The sequence below is a fragment of the Bos indicus x Bos taurus genome, chromosome 18 (assembly GCF_003369695.1).
Source record: "Bos indicus x Bos taurus breed Angus x Brahman F1 hybrid chromosome 18, Bos_hybrid_MaternalHap_v2.0, whole genome shotgun sequence".
Classification (NCBI taxonomy): Eukaryota; Metazoa; Chordata; class Mammalia; order Artiodactyla; family Bovidae; genus Bos; species Bos indicus x Bos taurus.
The window spans coordinates 29311989-29330909 of record NC_040093.1 but is presented as its reverse complement, the minus strand read 5'-3'; the positions used below and the strand labels follow the sequence as shown (position 1 = coordinate 29330909).

Genomic DNA, 18921 nt, shown 5'->3' with positions numbered 1-18921 from the left:
TGGTCCAGTGGCTAAGACTCCACACTCCCAATGCAGGGGGCGTGGGTGGCTTCCCTGGTGGCCCAGAGGTTAAAGCGTCTGCCTGCAATGTAGGAGACCTGGGTTCAATCCCTGGGTTGGGAAGATCCCCAGGAGAAGGAAATGGCAACCCACTCCAGTATTCTTTCCTGGAGAATCCCATGGACGGAGGAGCCTGGGGGGCTACAGTCCATGGGGTCGCAAAGAGTCGGACACGGCTATGCAACTTCACTTTCACTTTTTCAGGGAACTAGATCCTATATCCTGTAACTAAGACCTGGCACAGCCAAGTAAATATTAAGAAAAAGAAAAAAGATAACAGAGTTCAGTCAGGCTCCTCTTACAGATTGCCACTTTCACATGAATAAACCCAATCAATAATCCTATAGACCTTCCTTCCCATACAACCAAACATATGGAGAACTCAAAGGAAGCTGAGAAAAAAGATGAGGTCCAAATTCAGTGTTAGAAGGTCTCCCTCGCTCTTTTTTTTTTTTTTTTAGATGGTCCTGTTATTATGCTCCCATCCCTCCACCTGCCCACACACAGATGTTCCCTGTGAAAGAACTTGGCCCTATGCAGTTCATTCCAGAATGGGATGGTCCCAGAAAGTTTAAAGAAAGGAACTTGCATTTCCTGAGATGACTTGCTCTTGACATTAATTCATATTTAGGAAGGAGCTTCCTAAGCCTTTTATAAATACCCGTGAAACATAAGTGACTCAAGATTGATTTTATTTCCTTCTGTCCCCCTGATGGTTCTTTAATCTTCCTGGAGTGATGCTATAACTTTGGTTCATGACAGCAGTGAGTGACAGCCTGGAGCTAGCCCTTTCCTCCAGCCCTGATTCAAAAGCAGTTGGGCGTTTCCCACAACTTGAGGGCCCAGGTGCTTGGAACTACTGCCAAGAACTTCTTCCAACTTAAAAGAAAAAAATTGTAATTATATCCATTAGTTCTGGGTTAGGTAACATTCAAAATTTTAAAATTCAGAGGGTATGAAGAACACAAAGTGGTATTTATTCCTCTGTCCATGTGCCCCAGCTTCCCAGTTCTCTTCCCCAGTGCTACCAGTTGGAGTATCTTCTTCAAGATAGAGATTTTATGCGTATTTTTAAAAAACACATTGGGAATCCCTTCGTGGTCCAGTGGTTAGGGCTCAGAGCCCTCACTGCCCGGACCCAGGTTCACTCTTTGGTCAGGGAACTAAGATCATGCAAGCCTCGAGGCATTGCATTATTTATTTAAAAATAAAAAATAAAAGAATGCGTTTATGTTTTCTTTTCCCTTTTTCCCCCTACCTTTTGGCTGTGCCTTGCAGCATGCAGGATCTTAGTTACCCAAGCAATCAAACCCGCGCCCCCTACAGGGGAAGCATGGAGGCTTAATCACTGGACCACCAGGGTTAAGTTCCTCTTCCCCGCTTTTATTCTTTTATTTTATATTAATGATAGCACACCCTACAAATACATTTCTCATCTGTCTGTTTTTCCTTCTACTCCTGCCACTAGAATGGATGCAGCACGAGGAGAGGGACTTTAATGCTATAGTGTTATATCCTCAGCGTGTAGAATGGCACCTGGTATACTGTAGTTTCTTCATAAATGTTCATTGAATAAAGTGAATGAACACACTGTTCCACTTCTTGCCCTTAGGAAATCATCTCATTTCTGTCCATAAGGAACCTTCTCACTTATTTTCATGACTGGATAGGGTTCCATTTCTGGACTCATTATTATTTATTTAATCAGATCCCTACTGATGGACATTAGTTTGTTTCTAATCCTCAGCTATGAAATATAGTCCTGGCATTCATATTCTTATACAGACATCATGTTGTACTTGCGTGAGTATATTTAAATGTAAGAGAAACTCCTAAATGTAAAAGAGCTAGGTCAAGGATAAGCTTTGAGTTACATTTTGCCAGCTTCTTTTTAATCAGAAGCACCTTGCCACGTCTAAATAGTTCTACTGTGGTCCATGGCAGTTGATGTAAGCCTGTTCTAAGAAAATCCATCATTAATGAAATTTTTTTGGTTAGGCCCGAATTTATGACTTCCACTTACTCCTGCAAACCCAACAGAAAACCATCACCCAGGTGGGAGCTGTTGGAACAACACAGATGTATTTCAAAAACACAATGTAGAAAGACAAGTGCACACTGCATGATTCCAAGAAGAAACGAGACAAATATAGGTAACAGAAATCAGAACAGCGGCCGCCCCAGGTTTGGGGGGCAGAGACTGGAAAAGGGATACTAGGCACCTTTCTGAAGAGAAGGAAACATTATATCTTAATTTGGGTGGTGGGTTACATGAGTGTTTGCAGTTGTCAAAACTCACTGACCCACATTATAATGTAGATATTTGATTTTTGTAAAACATGCCTCAATTTTAAAAACTTGAAAAAAAAATTTGAAAGAACTGGAGTTTGAGGGTATAACATGTTACTCCCTGCAGATCCCAGTCATGCTGGCCTTTTTCCATTCCCCACGTGCACTGTGCTTTTTCTCACCTGTCAGCATGCATGTATGCTGTTCCCACTGCCTGAAACACTCCTTCCTTTTTACCAACATATAACCACACCCATTCACCCATACACACACACATGCACACGCACATCTGTCTTTTTATAATTCACAGTGCATCAAAAATATAAAATATAAAAAAATATATAAAATAGTTCCCTCTTACACATGGGGTGTATGTTCTAAGACCCTCAGTGGATGCCTGTAACCTCGGAGAGTACCACACTCCATATATACTATGTTTTCCCCTATACATACATACTTTTGTTGTTCAGTCGCTAATTCATGTCTGACTTTTTGTGACTCCCATGTGCTGCAGCATGCCAGGCTTCCCTGTCCTTCAGTATCTCCCAGAGTTTGCTTATCCGTTGACTCGTTGATGCCATCCAACCATCTCATCCTCTGTCGTCCCCTTCTCCTCCCACCTTCAGTCTTTCCCAGCATTAGGGTCTTTCCCAATGAGTTGGCTCTTTACATCAGATATCTAAAGTATTGGAGCTTCAGCATCAGTCCTTCCAATGAATATTCAGGGTGATAAAATTTAATTTCTAAATTAGGCACAGTAAGAGAATATCCAAATTGCCAGCATCACTACTCTTGAGCCTTGGGGATGTTACTAAGTAAAATAAGATTTATCTGAACACTGTGATATGATGGCAGTCTGATAACCTAATAGAATCCTAAGTGACTATCGAGTTAGCATATATATTGTGGATACTTGTCACAGCCCTGTTGGGATGAAGCAGGATGGCACGAGATATCATCAAGCTACTCAGAATGGTGCACAATTTAAAACTTATAAGTTGCTTACTTCTGGAATTTTCCATATATTATTGAACCTTGGTTGACTGTGGGTGACAGAAATGGTAGAAAGCAAAACCGTGGGGAAGGGGTGGGATTAGATAGAAAATGGCTGGAATGATACATTTCTGTATGAATTATTTTGTAACCTGTATGAATTGCCTTATAAAACTCAGGCATAAGAAAATGTACATTTCTCAATTTGGGGGAGACTTGAACTTAAAGGTGATGGTGGGTGACACAATGTTGCTCTTTTTTGGCCACACTGCCAACTTGGCCACCTGAGCCAAGAAATATCTGGAGTTGAGAAAATTCAGAAAAATTAAATGGTCTTTGGTCCACATGGTGGTCCCTGAGATGCTCATTGTTCTGTGTGGTTTACTTGAAGGCGAAAGGCTCAGCATAGTGTCAAGCTCAATCATCAGGAGCCTCTTGGAGGGTCCCAAGACCTAGGAGGTGTTTAGCACTCAGTCTTCCTAAGGCTGCCAGCCATCCCCATCCTGCCTCCTTCTGGGGTTCCATGTGGGGCTGAGGAACGAGCCTCTGTTGTTCTGGAGCTTGCCTTCCTCTCAACCCCCAATGGGTTTGCACTTCAGAAAACTGTCCTGCAGAGAATGGCAGCAGATAGAGTGGCTTTGGGGAGACCCCTTAAAGCTGGTAAATACCCATGTTGGAGTCAGCCTCAGCTTTCATTAAATAGCAAATGGGAAAACTGGAAAAGGAGAAGGAACTTTTTTTTTAAGCTTCTAAGGATTTTGCAAACAATTGAAGTAATTAAAAGTTCTCAGAAGTAGCCGATGGTGCCCTTTTCACCGAGGGAATGTGGGCCAAGCATGATATATTAAAAGAGAGGGAGCTGCTCTATTGAAGTTAAAAATAATCTTCTGTCACATGGCTAATTTGTTGGAATGCAGCAATTAAAGGGCTCTGGGCAGAGCGAGAGCTGGAAGCAGCTGGGGAGCTTGCAGGCAGAGTGCACGCCCTGGGGACTGTTGTTTGCAGAGAGAGAAAACACTGTCACAGCTGACTTAGGGCACCTTATCAGAAAGCCCACAAAGGAGCCAGGAAGAAGGAAAAGTGGGGTTGATTTTAGACCTGTGACCTGTGGGTTTATCAGACAGTGTAGGGATGGGTCAGGACTTGTCACCTGTGCTCTGGGATGGTGATTCACTCAGCAAGGATGAAGGCTTTCCAGTTTCCCCTGCACTTTGAAAAAGCATGCCTTTGAATCCATTTCAAAGGAACACATAACCCGAAGGAGCCCTTTGATCCTAAATCCATGGGAAAAACCAATCTATATGATCTTGAAGGGCAAAGCTCAGGCCAAGAATATAAATCCTAGATTGGGGAGTTGTGTTTTAAAAGTTTTTGTTTTTGTTTTCCTGAAATTGTGAGTTGAAAGAGGTTTTTTGTTTGTTTTCACTTTTTGGCTGCCCTGGGTGGCATGTGGGAATCTTAGGGGGAGCAGGGAGCAGACCCATGCCCCTTGCTGGACCACCAGGGAAGTCCCAAAAGAGCTTTAAGAAAACGGTTATCTATCTGGTATAATATGAGTTTTCCAGGTGAGGCAACATGCGCAGAGAGGCTGATTTGCCCACTGTCACTCAACAAGCAAGAGACAGAGGCTAGGTTCTAATTCAGGTGTTTAACTTGAGAAGAGGACGTGATGGTTAGGAAGTGCAGGGTTCACATGACCATGATGTAGAGTCCTGGCTCCAGGGTTGTGGAACCCTCTCACAGGTGCCTAACCCATCTCATCTCAGTGTTAGTGTATGTAGAGTAGGAATAACAATAGTACCTACCACCTAGAATTGTTACAATGCATGTGAAGTGCCTAATGTCTCTCTTGATTAAATGCTAAATAAAGTGTTAGCTGTTATTTTTCCATGGTTTTTTCTACACTGCCCTGCATCCTAGCACCATCTTGCAAGTTAACTTGCCCACACATCCTCTTCTTTTTGGTTGGGGTTGTCTTCCTTTTCTTTCTACCTCCAATTCTCATTCATTACATATAAAGGAAAAGAGAATCAGTCACTTTCTCCTAGCATTTTGTGCATTCCAGCACACCCATATTACTTGTCTTCTCTCAAGCTATAGGCCCTCCAGTCTGTGTGTCCAGGTTGCTGGCAAGCAGAAATGGCACCAACATGAAGAAGCAAGTATTGCTGCCCCAATGCAGTAACCAGAGCTATCTGAATCTTTTAGAATACTTGATCAATTTTCAAGTTTATAAAGGGCACCATGAAGGGGCTCTGAATGTCCGATGGATGTTTGGGCTTCACAGCCTAAGCACCCTTGGAAAGTGGAGGCCAAATTCTGTGTGTGCGCATACATTGCAAGGAACGGACAACCTACCTGACTCTAGCTTGAGCCAGAAATGGGCAAGTTTAGTGGCTCATGTAACCACAAGACTAGACAGATTTCATTTCTGACTAGATCCTAGGGTCAACAACGTCCCCAGGGCACCTTTCTGTTTTGTTGGGCTCTATTCTTTAGATTCTTGCTACTTTTGCAGACAAAATAGCTGTGGAGAGCTCTGAGGTTTACTCTTTTTCCAAATCCAGTATTCATATTAAGCAGTCTTCCTGCCTTTAGTCCTGTTTCCTGATTGGGTACCTTAGATCAAGTGTCTCTTCCTGAAACAGTAGGGCCAGGGAAATGAGCTTCTCTAATTGGACAGATTGGATCACATGCCCCAACAGCATCTGATTAGCAGCCCTTGCTAGCTTTGCATACACTACAGCAGGAACAGTTCCTCCTGGGAAGATGGGGTACAGAGACCAGAAGAAAGGGAAAGGCAGATAGAAACCATTAATACCAAAGCCACGGGCACTTACGTGCACTTTTTGAGGGGGTGGTTTATAGCTTGCTTCATATCTTCCCAATGTTCTATAATCCAAGAAATAGTAAAACTTTGGGAGAGGAAAATGCTTTTTCCCCACTCTAGATATTTCCTTCCTGTAGAGGGTCATCAATTAGCGTTAACGCTCACAGCTCCTCTCCATGTCTTCCTTCTCCTGCACTTAGGGAAGAAGGAGTATTAGGAGAAGCTGGATATGAGTCTCCCAGTGTCGTCCTCTTCCTGGGCTCTCAGGGTCCAGATGCTGGGAAGCAGCATTCCTCCACCCACGGAGGGCACCCTGGTCCAGTGTTTCCTGGGACTGTGGGAAAGTCTATTTAATTAGAATTCAAGAAAGCCTACCGGGCACACATGATCAGCCACGTCTCTTAACATATAGCCTTATCAGAAGATAATTCATCTCCTGACCACCCAGACCCCCAGCTGATTCAGAGACTGAATAGGGAAGGGGTGTCCTTTTTGTTGAGCCCCTTCTCAAAAGTCAACAAGAACCATCCACTTCGGTTATTAGGGACCCACAGATTTCATCCTTTCATGCTCCCCTTCCTGGCCGGGTCCCCCACAGGAGAAGCTGTCCGCAGAGACAGTGGAGTGCTGGGAGCAGGCTCAGAGGGTGACCACAAAAATGATAAGAGGCAAGGAAGCTAGATTTACAACAGCAGGTTGTAAACTGGGATTATTTCACATGGGCGGGTCGGGGGGAAAGCCAGTGGAGGGGTGATTCAGGAGTAACTTGGACCTTCCCAGGCAGTCCAGTGGTTAAGACTCCATGCTTCCAATGCAGGGGATGTGGGCCTGATCCCTGGTCAGGGAACTAGGATCCTGCATGCTGCATAACGTGGCCAAAAAGTAAAAATTTTAAAAATAAAATAAAAAACACGGGTTAAAAAAATAGTAAAAATAGTAGCCTTGACCAAAACCGTACTGAGGGTGTGGCTTCGCTGGTATTTTTCCACAACCTCACCCTGACCCTGAGTGTGGTCACATGTGTGTCTCTCACCTCTCCCATCCCACTAGGGTCCTTCCAAGCCCACCTCTTTGAAAATAAATTGTTCCAATTCCACAGAGGTGCGGGAAGCTGGGGCACACAAATCAACTTAAAAAATAACACTATAATTTCTTTTTGATTACAGAAATAATATGCAGTCTGTAAAAAGAATGGAAAAAGATACATAAAAGTATAAAGATGAAAACTAAAATCCACTCTAAGCCCTCAACCCTAAGATAGCTATCGTTAGGATTTTGGTCTGTTACTGTCCACCCTTCTTTCTATACATATTTTTTAATGTATTCTTCATTTCTTTTAAAAAAGATTATAAAAATATTTCAAACAAAATAGCAGCATGTAGTGTAAAAGAGGAAAATATTATGCTATTTCTTATAATATTATTTCTCTTAGTATTATGATCTATGTATACTATTAAGTGAATATTTTCTATTGCTCACTGCTTCCTTTTCCCTCTCGTGGCCTCAGCAAAGGTTGACACTGTGGCCCTCAGCTGAGAGGAAAGTGCGAGTGTCATCACACTAGAGACAGGGAACTGTGACTTCACCACAGCCACACCCAACCCCTGCCGTGTGGCCAGGATCCCAGGGGACACATACAATTTCCTAACGTAATAGATACCTCTGTGAGAAAAGCGAGTGAAGAAGGTGGCTTCCATAAGCCAGGGTTCTTGACCTTCCTTCTCTATTCTGAAATACCCATCACATCTGCCATAGTTGCCTCCAGAGCCCCAGGATTTTGATTCTGATTCTGGGAGCATATAGCTGCAAATGAACAAAGAGCTGAGGGAAAGTTCTTTATCAGCAGGAGAATTATTTTATTCCATGTGTTTCCTTACATGAGTTGGGACAATAAGGGAAAAGAATGAGAAGAAATAAAAGGCTAGTTACTCAGGCTACTTTTAATGAATCACAACCCACCCTCCAACAGTGTCATTACCCATCCCCAGTCAGGAAAGGCTTGAGTTTTCTCCATGCCAAGAAAAACAGAGGGCAGGAAGAAACAAATTATGACCTTGTTTGTGTTTTGTTTCTTAACTATTTGATTTATAGGCCCAGATCCAATGATTATGGATGAAAGAAAATATCCCCATGTCCCAAAGCTAACCTGAACTTAACCGGGGTGGATCTCACGTCCACTGCTCAAAGTTAGCACGAAGTTAAATGCTTTAAGAATGCCTCAGGGTTTGAGGCTGCCTGAGCAGCCCAGTAGCAAAGCCAGATTCCTTTCCCATCGCCCCAATTCAGATGAGTACTATGAAGAATTTAAAAATACTAAGTATTGGTGAGAATGTGGAAAAATTGGAGCCCTTGTGCACTATTGATAGGAATAGGAATGTAAAATGGTATAGCTGCTATATGGAAAATAGTATAGCAGTTTCTCAAAAACTTAAAAATAGAATTACCATATGATCCAGCAATTTCATTTCCAGGTACTCAAAAGATTTAAAATCAGGGTCTCAAAGAAATGCCTTATACCTAAATATTATTATTTTTGGTTGGTCTTTTGTTTGCCCAACCATTATTTCTTGTTCTGGGAGGCAGCGACTAATACATTTGCCTTTAAATCTATCAAATGCACCCCCCGCCCCCCATAGCTGCCTCGTACTTGGAGGAATTCTGAATTAAGCAAAATGAGGGTAAAGTTTTTGAGCTGGCCCTTCAGAGAGCCACCAGACTGGTTGAAATGAACAGCCACAATTTTTGAAGAATGAGATCACTGCTACTACCTCCAGGACTAGGAACTTGTGCTAGGAATGGGGACTGCCATGGTCAAAGCTTTCTGCCGAACTGGAGAGCAGGGGATGGAGACAGGGCAAGTTAAAACATCACAGAGTTCTCTGACTGAGATTCATCTGTTTTTTTTTTTTTTCCTTGATTAAGTGTTCACCTGGTTGTTGTAATTTTTTGCTTAGTTTCCAGAATGCCAATAAAGTTGATTTTGAGAGGGAAAAGGGAAAGAAAAATATCATGTAGCCATGCGCTCTATAGAAAGAAAACACAATGATGTTTTGGACAGAGCAGCCACTCAGGATGTGGAGGCTCACCGAGGCCTCACCCAGGGGTTGACACTTAACCAGAGATTAGACTGATAAATCTAAATGTGAAGTTGGGCAGAGAGAATACCCCCAAAGTAGGCTTGTGCTTGGCATATAGAAATCAAACCATCTTGACTCAAAAAAGAAATTTTTGGCCATTAGGGTTGGTTTTTTTTTTTTTTTTTCCTTCAGATATGGATCTAGATGGAAGATTGATAAATTCCTCTGTCACTCTTAACTATAGAAAAAAGATGTTTGACCTCACTCTTAAGAAGTGAAATGCAAGTCAAAACCACAGTGTGATATAATTTTTAAAAGGTCTCATCGTTTGGTTTTGCTGGCTGTGCTGGGTCTTCGTTGCTGTGCTGGCTTTTCTTTCGTTGCAGCGAGCAGTGTACAGGCTTCTCTTGTTGCAGAGCATGAGCTCTGGGCTTCAGTAGTTGCTGCTCCCAGGCTCTAGAGCCGCAGGCTCAATATTGGTGGCGCATGGGCTGAGCTGCCCCACGGCATGTGGAAATTTCCCAGACCAGAGACTGAACCTGTGTCTCCTGCATTGGCAGGCGGATTCTCTATCACCGAGTCCACCAGGGAAGTCCTAAAAATGTCTCACTGTTATAATCCAAAAACTTTGATAACACACACTCTGAGACTGTGAGGAATCCAGCACTCATGTACATCGCCAGTGAGAATATAAATTGGTGCAATTGCTAACATTACAATTGCATGTGCTTTTGACTTAGAATTCCCATTTCTTCTTATACATGTGTACAGTGATAAAAGATCAGAGTTGTATTAATTGCAGCATTATTTGCAATTCCAAAACACTGGAAACCCAAATCTCCATCAGCAGACTAGTTAAATTATGATGTATTCATACCAAACTCTGAATACTGAGCTGTAGAAAACTATGCAGCTGTAAAAACTATGTAAAAATAAATGAGGAGGTACTTTATGTATCATTATCTAAACATTTCTAAGATGTCATTAAGTAAAAAAGGCAAGATGCAGAAGGGTGATGTTCACTACATTTTATATGTAAAGAAAACTTAAGTATAAAAATGTTAGTTGCTCAGTTGTGTCTGACTCTGTGACCCCATGGACTGTAGCCTGCCAGGCTCCTCCATCCATGGGTTTTCCCAGGCAGGAATACTGGAGTGGGTAGCTATTCCCTTCTTAAAGGGATCTTCTGGACCCAGGGATTGAACCCACATTGCAGGCAGATTCTTTACTGTCTGAACCACCAGGGAAGCCCTTAAAACTAAGTATAAATATGTGTATTTACTTGCATTTTGCATGGAGAAACTCAGGAAGGATACACATAAAAATTATTAAATGGTTTCTGTGGTGGGTGAGTGGAAGGGAATGGAAAGTAGGTAGAAAGGTGGTGGGCAAGATACTTTTTATTGAGATGTTTAATTTTTTTTTAGTTTGGAGCCATGTGAATATATTAAGACTTAGAAATTAAATTTAAAACTTCTTCCCTTTACTACCTCTTATCTTAATTTATTAATTTATCACTTAATCCATAGCCATTGTTCACTCCTCCAGCCGCTCTCCTGAGGAAGTGTTTCATTAAATGAATGTGGATGATGGTTATAAAAAGTACATTAGTGCATATATATTTTTAAAAAGCTGACTTAAAAAACATGTTAGAGATTAATCTAATCACGAAGGAGATTTCTGTGCTTTACCCCTCATCCTCCACAGATTAAATAAAGGTCATTGACCAAAGACATTTGGAACATTCTGAAGGCAAAAACCTGCCTAAAGGAAACTTTGTGTTTATGGAAACATTATGATTTTTCAAAGTGGCCTTTGGCTCAGTAGATTGTAGTAAAAACAATGACATCATCCAATCTCTGAACTGGATCATCTTTATCAAAAAGAACCCTTTACCGGGTAAAGAATTTCTAAGTGTTAACATCTTTTCACATCCATTTTTTCATTGGCTCCACGTCTGGAAAGTATTGTAGTCTTTTAATGTTTTTTGATTCCCTCCTTATGCCCTTCCCCTAACCACTAAATTAACTTTGTCTGTTTTTTCCTTAGCAGCTTTATAACTCACATACTATACAAATTATCTATCAAAAGTATACAATTCAGTATCTTTTAGTGTAGTTACAGAGTCGTGCAGGCATCATTGCAATCTAATTTTATAACATCGTCACCATACACAAAAGAAGCTTCATCCCCATTAGTGGTCATTCACCATTTTTCCCAACCCTCTCAGCCATGTACAACCACTAAATGTACTTTCTGTCTCTACAGATGTGCCTTTTTAAAAAATAATTGATTAATTAAGTAGGCTGTGTGGGGTCTTAGTTGTGGCAGGTGGGCTTCGTTGCCCTGCAGCATGTGGGATCTTAAGTTTCCTGACCAGGGATCGAAGCCTCACCTCCGGCAGTGGAAGTGCAGAGTCTTAACCACCAGGCCACCAGGGAGGTCTCTAGATGTGCCTTTTCGTGAAATTATATATATATGAAGTCATACTGTATGTGGTCTGTTGAGATGGGCTTCTTTCACTTAGCACGATGATTTCAAGGTACATTCATGTTTTAGCATGCTCTTTTTCTTACTGCTGAATTATATTTCATTGTAAGGACACATACACATTTATTTATCTACATATGGAATCCCATGGACAGAGGAGCTTGGTGGGCTACAGTCCATATGGTCGCAAAAAGTTGGGCTCGACTGAAGCAACTTAGCATAGCATATCTAGATGATCATATAAAATCATATAAACATCATCCTAATAGAGCAGACAAAATATTTTACAGGCTCTAGTCTCCTTTTATGATTTAAAGAGAAAAAAAAAGACACCTCAGGAAACAATGTAGGTAGGGGAATTCTATCAGATGAAGAGTATCTACTGACAAATCTACAAACATCATATTTAATTGTCAGAGACAGAATGCTTTCCTACTAAGATTAGGAACAAGCCAGAGATGCTCATTTTACCGTTTTTATTCAGTGTTCTACTAGAAATGCTAGTGTGAAATACTCCTTGCCAGTGAAATAAGGCAAGGAAAAAGGCATATAGATTGGAAAGGAACAAGTAAAACCATCCCTATTAGCAGATGATATGATTGCCACGTAGAGTTTTCTAAGAAATTTACAATCACTAGAAGTATAAGTGAGTTTAGCAAGGTTATAAGATACTAAGTCAATGTACAAAATCAATTATATTTCTCTATTATAGCAGCAAACAATTGAAGATGAAATAATTCCATTTGTAATAGCAGAAAACCATAAAATATTTAGAAATAATTTTGACAAAAGATGTAGAAGACCTCGGTGCTGTAAACCACAAATTGAAAAAACATTCAAATAAGTGGAGCAGTGTACCATGTTGGTGGATTGTGAGCCTCAGGATTATTAAGGTGTTCATTCTTTGTAAATTCATCTATAAGTGCTTTTACAGAAATTAACAGGCTGATTTTTAAAAGTAACCTTATTATTTTGGGATACGTTCAGATTTACAGAAAAGTTGCAAAATAGTACAGAGTTTTTATATACCTCTTACCCCACGTCCAATAATGTTACCATCTTGAATATACCATAGTACATTTGTCAAAACTAAGAAATCAACACTGGTACATTACTGTCACTTTAATCTGAATTTTACTGTTTTTTTCCCTGATATCCTTTTTATTTTGTTCTAGGATCCACTCCAGGTTGCCACTTTGCATTTGAGTTGTCTGTCTCCTTAGTCAAAGTGGGTCTGTGACAATTTCTCCTTGTGTCCTTGTTTTTATTTTTTAAGTAAGTTTGATGGTTTTGATTGCTATTGGTCAGGTATTTTGTAGAATGTTCCTCAGTTTGCCTAAAACATTAGGGTTTGCCTAATGTTTTTCTCCTGTTTAGATGGAATTATGGGTTTGGGGGAAGAATGCCAGAGTGGGGAAGTGCTTTTGTAGCACATACCAGGGAGTACATGCTATCAACATGATTTGTCACTGGTGATGTTAACCTTGATCACGTGGCTCAACAAGCTGATTTTAAAACTTTGGTGAAAACATAAAGGGTCTAGAATAGCAGAAACAATTTTGAAAACTCACAAAAGCTTGACTCTCAGCCTTACAAAGCGATCATAACCAAGATAGTGTGGGACTGGCATGAGGCTAGACAAATAACTGGAACAGACTAGCAAGTTGAGAAAAAGACCTACACTTACATGGTCAGTCAGTTTTCGACAAACATGAAAACAATTCAGTGGGGAACTGTTTTCATCAAATAGTGTTGAGACCCTAAGTATCCACTTGGAAAAAAGAGATTGAGAAAGCCAGCTGAGGTCACCAAGTTTGTGAGTAGCAGGGACACAGATTTCAAGCTAGACTTTCTGGCTATCATAGGCTACCATTGTGAATATTAATTTATTTAAGCCATAGTATTTTCCTGAATCAAATTCAATTTGAAGCCATATTCTTAAAAAAGAATGTCTATTGTCATGTCTATTCTTTAAAAAAATATCTATTTTCATGGAAAAAAAAAAAGCAGAGGCTGAAGAATCATGCCTGATTAAAGGAAACCAAGGAGACATACATAAATGCAATACATTATCCTGACTTGGATCCTTGATCCCATAGACATACCAAAATTTCACAAAGAACAGTATTATAATGATTGGAAAATAATGTGGACAGCCTGTTAGATAATAGTTTTATCTGCATGTTAAATTCTCTGAACTTGAAAATCATACAGGGGCTTTTCATAGAAGACACGGAATTATTTGGAGGTAAAGTGTCATGAGGTCTGCAACTTAACTCTGAAATGGTTTGGTTTAACAATATTAATGACAATAATAAAAATAAATATAAATGAAATAAAATATGGAAAAATAATAACCATTGGTAAATCTAAGTTAAAGTGGGAATTGATTAAATTATTATTTCAACTTCAGTTCAGTCGCTCAGTTGTGTCTGACTCTTTGCAACTCCATGGACTGCAGCACGCCAGGCTTCCCTGTCCATCACCAACTCCCAGAGCTTGCTCAAACTCATGTCCATTGAGTTGGTGATGCCATCCATCCAACCATCTCATCCTCTGTTGTCCCCTTCTCCTTTTGCCTTCAATCTTTCCCAGCATCAGGGTCTTTTCCAGTAAGTCAGTTCTTCGTATCAGGTGCCCAAAGTATTGGAGTTTCAGCTTCAGCATCAGTCCTTCCAATGAATATTCAGGACTAATTTCCTTTACGATGGACTGATTGGATCTCCTTGCAGTCCAAAGGACTCTCAAGAGTCTTCTCCAACTCCACAGTTCAAAAGCATCAATTCTTCGGCGCTCAGCTTTCTTTATGGTCCAACTCTCACATCCATACATGACTACTGGAAAAACCATTTGAAATTCTAAAAAAGAAATTTAAATACTAATTTTTAAAAAAAAACACTTTAATCTGATTCTAATTCCAGTTGCCATGATGGTGGCAAATTGAGTCTCAGTCATTTATGAACATTTCTCTCCTCTGCCCCAGGGATTTTACATAGTGCAGAACATTCAGGAGGGGCCCTCTAGTCTTCAGTCCACACTGGTCACTTCCTGAAGACCGGGCAGAGCTGGCAGCCTCTGCACTGATGCTCAAATATGTCTACTAGCTGGGAGCACTGGCAACAAGGGTCCAGCCTTTCTGCATGCATCATGTAACCCTTCCACTTCAAAATCCTGTCACTAACCTAGGTCCCTTTGGCAAAGCTTATAGGGTTCTTGCTACTGGAGAAATCCCAAACTGCTTTCTTCGTCCCAGACTCAGGAAGCCCAATTTAGCTTTTGTGGTACTCCAAATATATTTGTCCAACCCCTCCCTTGGTGGAGAGTTTCTTCCATGCTAGTTTCTTCAGTTCAGTTCAGTTCAGTCACTCAGTCGTGTCCGACTCTTTGCGACCCCATGAGTTGCAGCACGCCAGGCCTCCGTATCCATCACCAACTCCCAGAGTTCATCAGTCTCACTTCCATCAAGTTGGTGATGCCATCCAGCCATCTCATCCTCTGCTAGCTTCTTAGGATCTTCAAAAACACTATTGGACTCAGTTTCCTAGAGGTGGAGGTAGTAAAGGAAATGCCATGTGATTTTGCTAATTTACTGTATGAAAGATAAACACATATTAAATATGCTTCAAAACAGACTCACAGGGAATTCCCTGGCAGTACAGTGATTAGGACCCTGTGCTTTCACTGCCAAGGGCCAGGGTTCAATCCCTGGTTGGAGGTCAAAGATCCAGCAAACCTCAAGGTGTGGCCAGAAGAAAAACAAAATAGAATGGCTTAACAACAACAACAAAAAAAACAGACTCACAGATAATAGAAAACAGATTAGTGATTACCAGTGGGTGCAGGTGGGTGGGAGAGGGGCAGTACTGGGGGGAGTGGCAGGTACAAATAATTGAGTGTAAGGTAGGCTACAAAGACATATTGTACACCATGGGGCATATAGCCAAGTATTTTGTAATAACTGTAAATGAGTGAAACCTTTAAAAATTGTGTAAAAAAGTTCAGTGTTTCCCAAAGTTACCCGTAGATCACATGCATCAGCGTCATTCAAAATAATTTGCTAAAAATGTTAATTTCTGATTATATATCCAGACTTGCTGGACCTGAATCACTGGAAATGGGGCTGGGAATTGGCTTTTTAAATTTTTGTGTGTCTTAAAACAATGTTTTATTATCTCATAATGCTGGGGTTGATGGGGCTGACCTGCTGATATAGCCTGAACACAGTCATGGTTTGTATTAAGTTGATTAAGGGGCAGTCTCAGCTGAGACACCCTAAGTAGCTCATCTTTGTCGACTAGGGGGAAAAAAAGCACAATGTGTGAGCTGTGTTTTGCCTCATCTGGGGCAAAATAGGCCCAAAGAGCAGAGAAGGCAATGGCACCCCACTGCAGTACTCTTGTCTGGAAAATCCCATGGACGGAGGAGCCTGGTAGGCTGCAGTCCATGGGGTCGCTAAGAGTCGGGCACAACTGAGCGACTTCACTTTCACTTTTCACTTCCATGCATTGGAGAAGGAAATGGCAACCCACTCCAGTATTCTTGCCTGGAGAATCCCAGGGACAGAGGAGCCTGGTGGGCTGCCGTCTATGGGGTCGCACAGAGTCGGACACGACTGAAGCGACTTAGCAGCAGCAGCAGGCCCAAAAAGACAGCATTTCTATAGCCCAAGAGATAGCATTTCATATAGCTCTGAGAAACTGCAACGAAGAGGTAGGGGGGAATGTCAATATATATATATGTGATTTTGGTGAAGGGAGAGTGCATGCAATGAAACACATAGTTTTTGCAGATTACTGATAGTCACGAGGAGCATGTGTCACCAGGAAGGATTTTAGTGCATTTCTAGATTCAAGGAGATGCAAAAATTGGGCTCATAAAATCATCTCCTGAAAGTCCCTAATTATCTGAAGACTTGTTCTGCCAGTTTTTACCAGAGCAGAGAGTGCCTCATTCCTGATCTCCACCTTAACTCCTTTCATGGGGTGTTGAAGGTCTGCAGCTGCAGTGGCTTATAATTTGGTCCTTGTAGAGGTAGGTGGCCGGAGAAGGCAATGGCAACCCACTCCAGTACCCTTGTCTGGAAAATCCCATGGACGGAGCCTGCAGGGCAGAGCCTAGTAGGCTGCAGTCCATGGGACTTCCAAGAGTCGGACACGACTGAGCGACTTCACGTTCACTTTTCACTTTCATGCATTGGAGGAAATGGCAACCCACTCCAGTGTTCTTGCCTGGAGAATCCCAGGGATGGGGGAGCCTGGTGGGCTGCCGTCTATGGGGTCACACAGAGTCAGACACGACGGAAGCAACTTAGCAGCAACAGCAGCAGCAGAGTTAGGTGGCAAGTGCCAATATATAGGTAACATCTTTAATCCCAGACTTCTTCACAGCATCATGAAGTGTTCTAAGATGGTGAAGATGGAAATTTCAAGGTTTCTTGAAGTCTAGATGTTGTAACTTGCACAGTACCATTTCTGTCACAATGTATTGGCCAAAGTAAGTAACAAGGAAAGCCAAGATTTAAGGTGAGGAAAAGTCTCACCTACAAGATTGAAGGTGGGAGGAGAAGGGGACGACAGAGGATGAGATGGTTGGATGGCATCACCGACTCAATGGACATGCGTTTGAGTAAACTCCGGGATTTGGTGATGGACAGGGAGGCCTGGCGTGCTGCAGTCCATGGGGTCGCAGAGTCGGACACGACTGAGTGACTGAAAGTCTCTAAGTCTGGACTGGAGGGAATCTGCTTTTTTGTTGTTGTTGAGCTTCGTGACTTGTAGGATGTTAGCTCCCCCAATCAGGGATCAAACTTTCACTGCAGTGAAAGCTCAGAGTCCTAACCACTGAACTTCCAGGGAATTCCTGGGAATTTGCATCTTTAACGTAGCCTTCTAGTTGACTCATGCACACCAGGGTTAAGTATGAATCATCATTTAACAAATATGTTTACAGAACTGTGTCCTTTTGCATTTGCTACAAATTTCTATTGCTAGCACTTAAATTTATATATATATGTAAATGTTTTTGTTCCTTTCAGAAATTTCTGAAATAGTAATGTGCTTAAGTACCATATGGAGATGGGATCACTGGAGCTCAGGATGGTAGCAGAGTTTGTGATAAAGAAGGAATTCAAGGAGCTTGAAAGGTGAGTAGGCATCAGAAGGAAGAGGGTATCATAAGTGGGTGGACCTGATATGATCACAGATGTGGGCTTATACCAGTTGGTTTAGGAGTCAGGGACTGGTGCACAAGGCTTGTAAAAGGGAATGGCTGGGGATGGATTATGGAGAGTAATGACATGACTGAAGTGACTTAGCATACATGAATGCATGGAGAATATGGGAGAGTGACATGATGAAAATAACATCTCACCATGACCAGTTTGTCATTTGTAATGGCAGTTAAGAATGCGTAGCTCACAATATTGCATATTAACTATACTTATAATTCCAAAATGCTGGGACCTCTAACCAGCCACAGTTGAGGCGAAATTTTATTTTAGGATACGTAGAAACAGTGTAGTTGTCCTGGTTACTTAATAATTCACTTAAAAACAGATCTCTCCCCCCACCCCGCCCTGAGCCTTATTTAGAGATAATTGACATACAAGAAAATCAGATTCTCAGTAATAGCACAAACTTGGGATTCTCCATATCATACCCTCAAACACTGTCTCAAGTGCCGGTTCACCGCCTGTCATTTATACACTGAATACTAGGCACCAAGCGCTCTGCAGGTACACGCTCTCTCTCTCTCAATCGGCCAAATTTCTCTATAAAGTAGAGATTATCATGCCCGTTTTACTGGTGAAGAGGAAACTGAGCCTTAAAGAGACAGGTCACAGCCCGGAGAGTGCAAAGTAAAAATGTACATCTGGGGCTGGAACAGAAGCTGCTCAGGAGTTGGGGTGGTGGTAGGGGCAGAACAAGTTGCTCTTGTCTCAAGACGGATCCTTTACAAGGTGAAGGAAAATGGGAAAAAGGTGACTTTGCCTCGTCTTCCAGAATTCTGCAGGTCTGTAAGCTGCTTCCCTGGTGGCTCAGACGGTCAAGAATCCGCCCGCAATGCTGGAGACCTGGGTTCCATCCCTGGGTTGGTAAGATCCCCTGGAGGAGGCGGCATGGCAACCCACTCCACTATTCTTGCCTGGAGAATCCCCATGGACAGATGAGCCCGGCGGGCTAT

General features: G+C 41.8%; 1 protein-coding gene across 1 annotated transcript in view; it reads left to right on the top strand.

The window, feature by feature from the left end:
* NIP7 (NIP7, nucleolar pre-rRNA processing protein) overlaps window positions 1-18816 on the top strand; it is a 66596-nt gene extending 47780 nt beyond the window's left edge. Inside the window, exons 5-6 of the transcript XR_003506557.1 lie at window positions 17774-17881; window positions 18741-18816. The gene's annotated coding sequence lies outside the window, so the exon portion shown is untranslated. The remainder of the gene's footprint in view (window positions 1-17773; window positions 17882-18740) is intronic.
* Window positions 18817-18921: the final 105 nt, after the last annotated feature.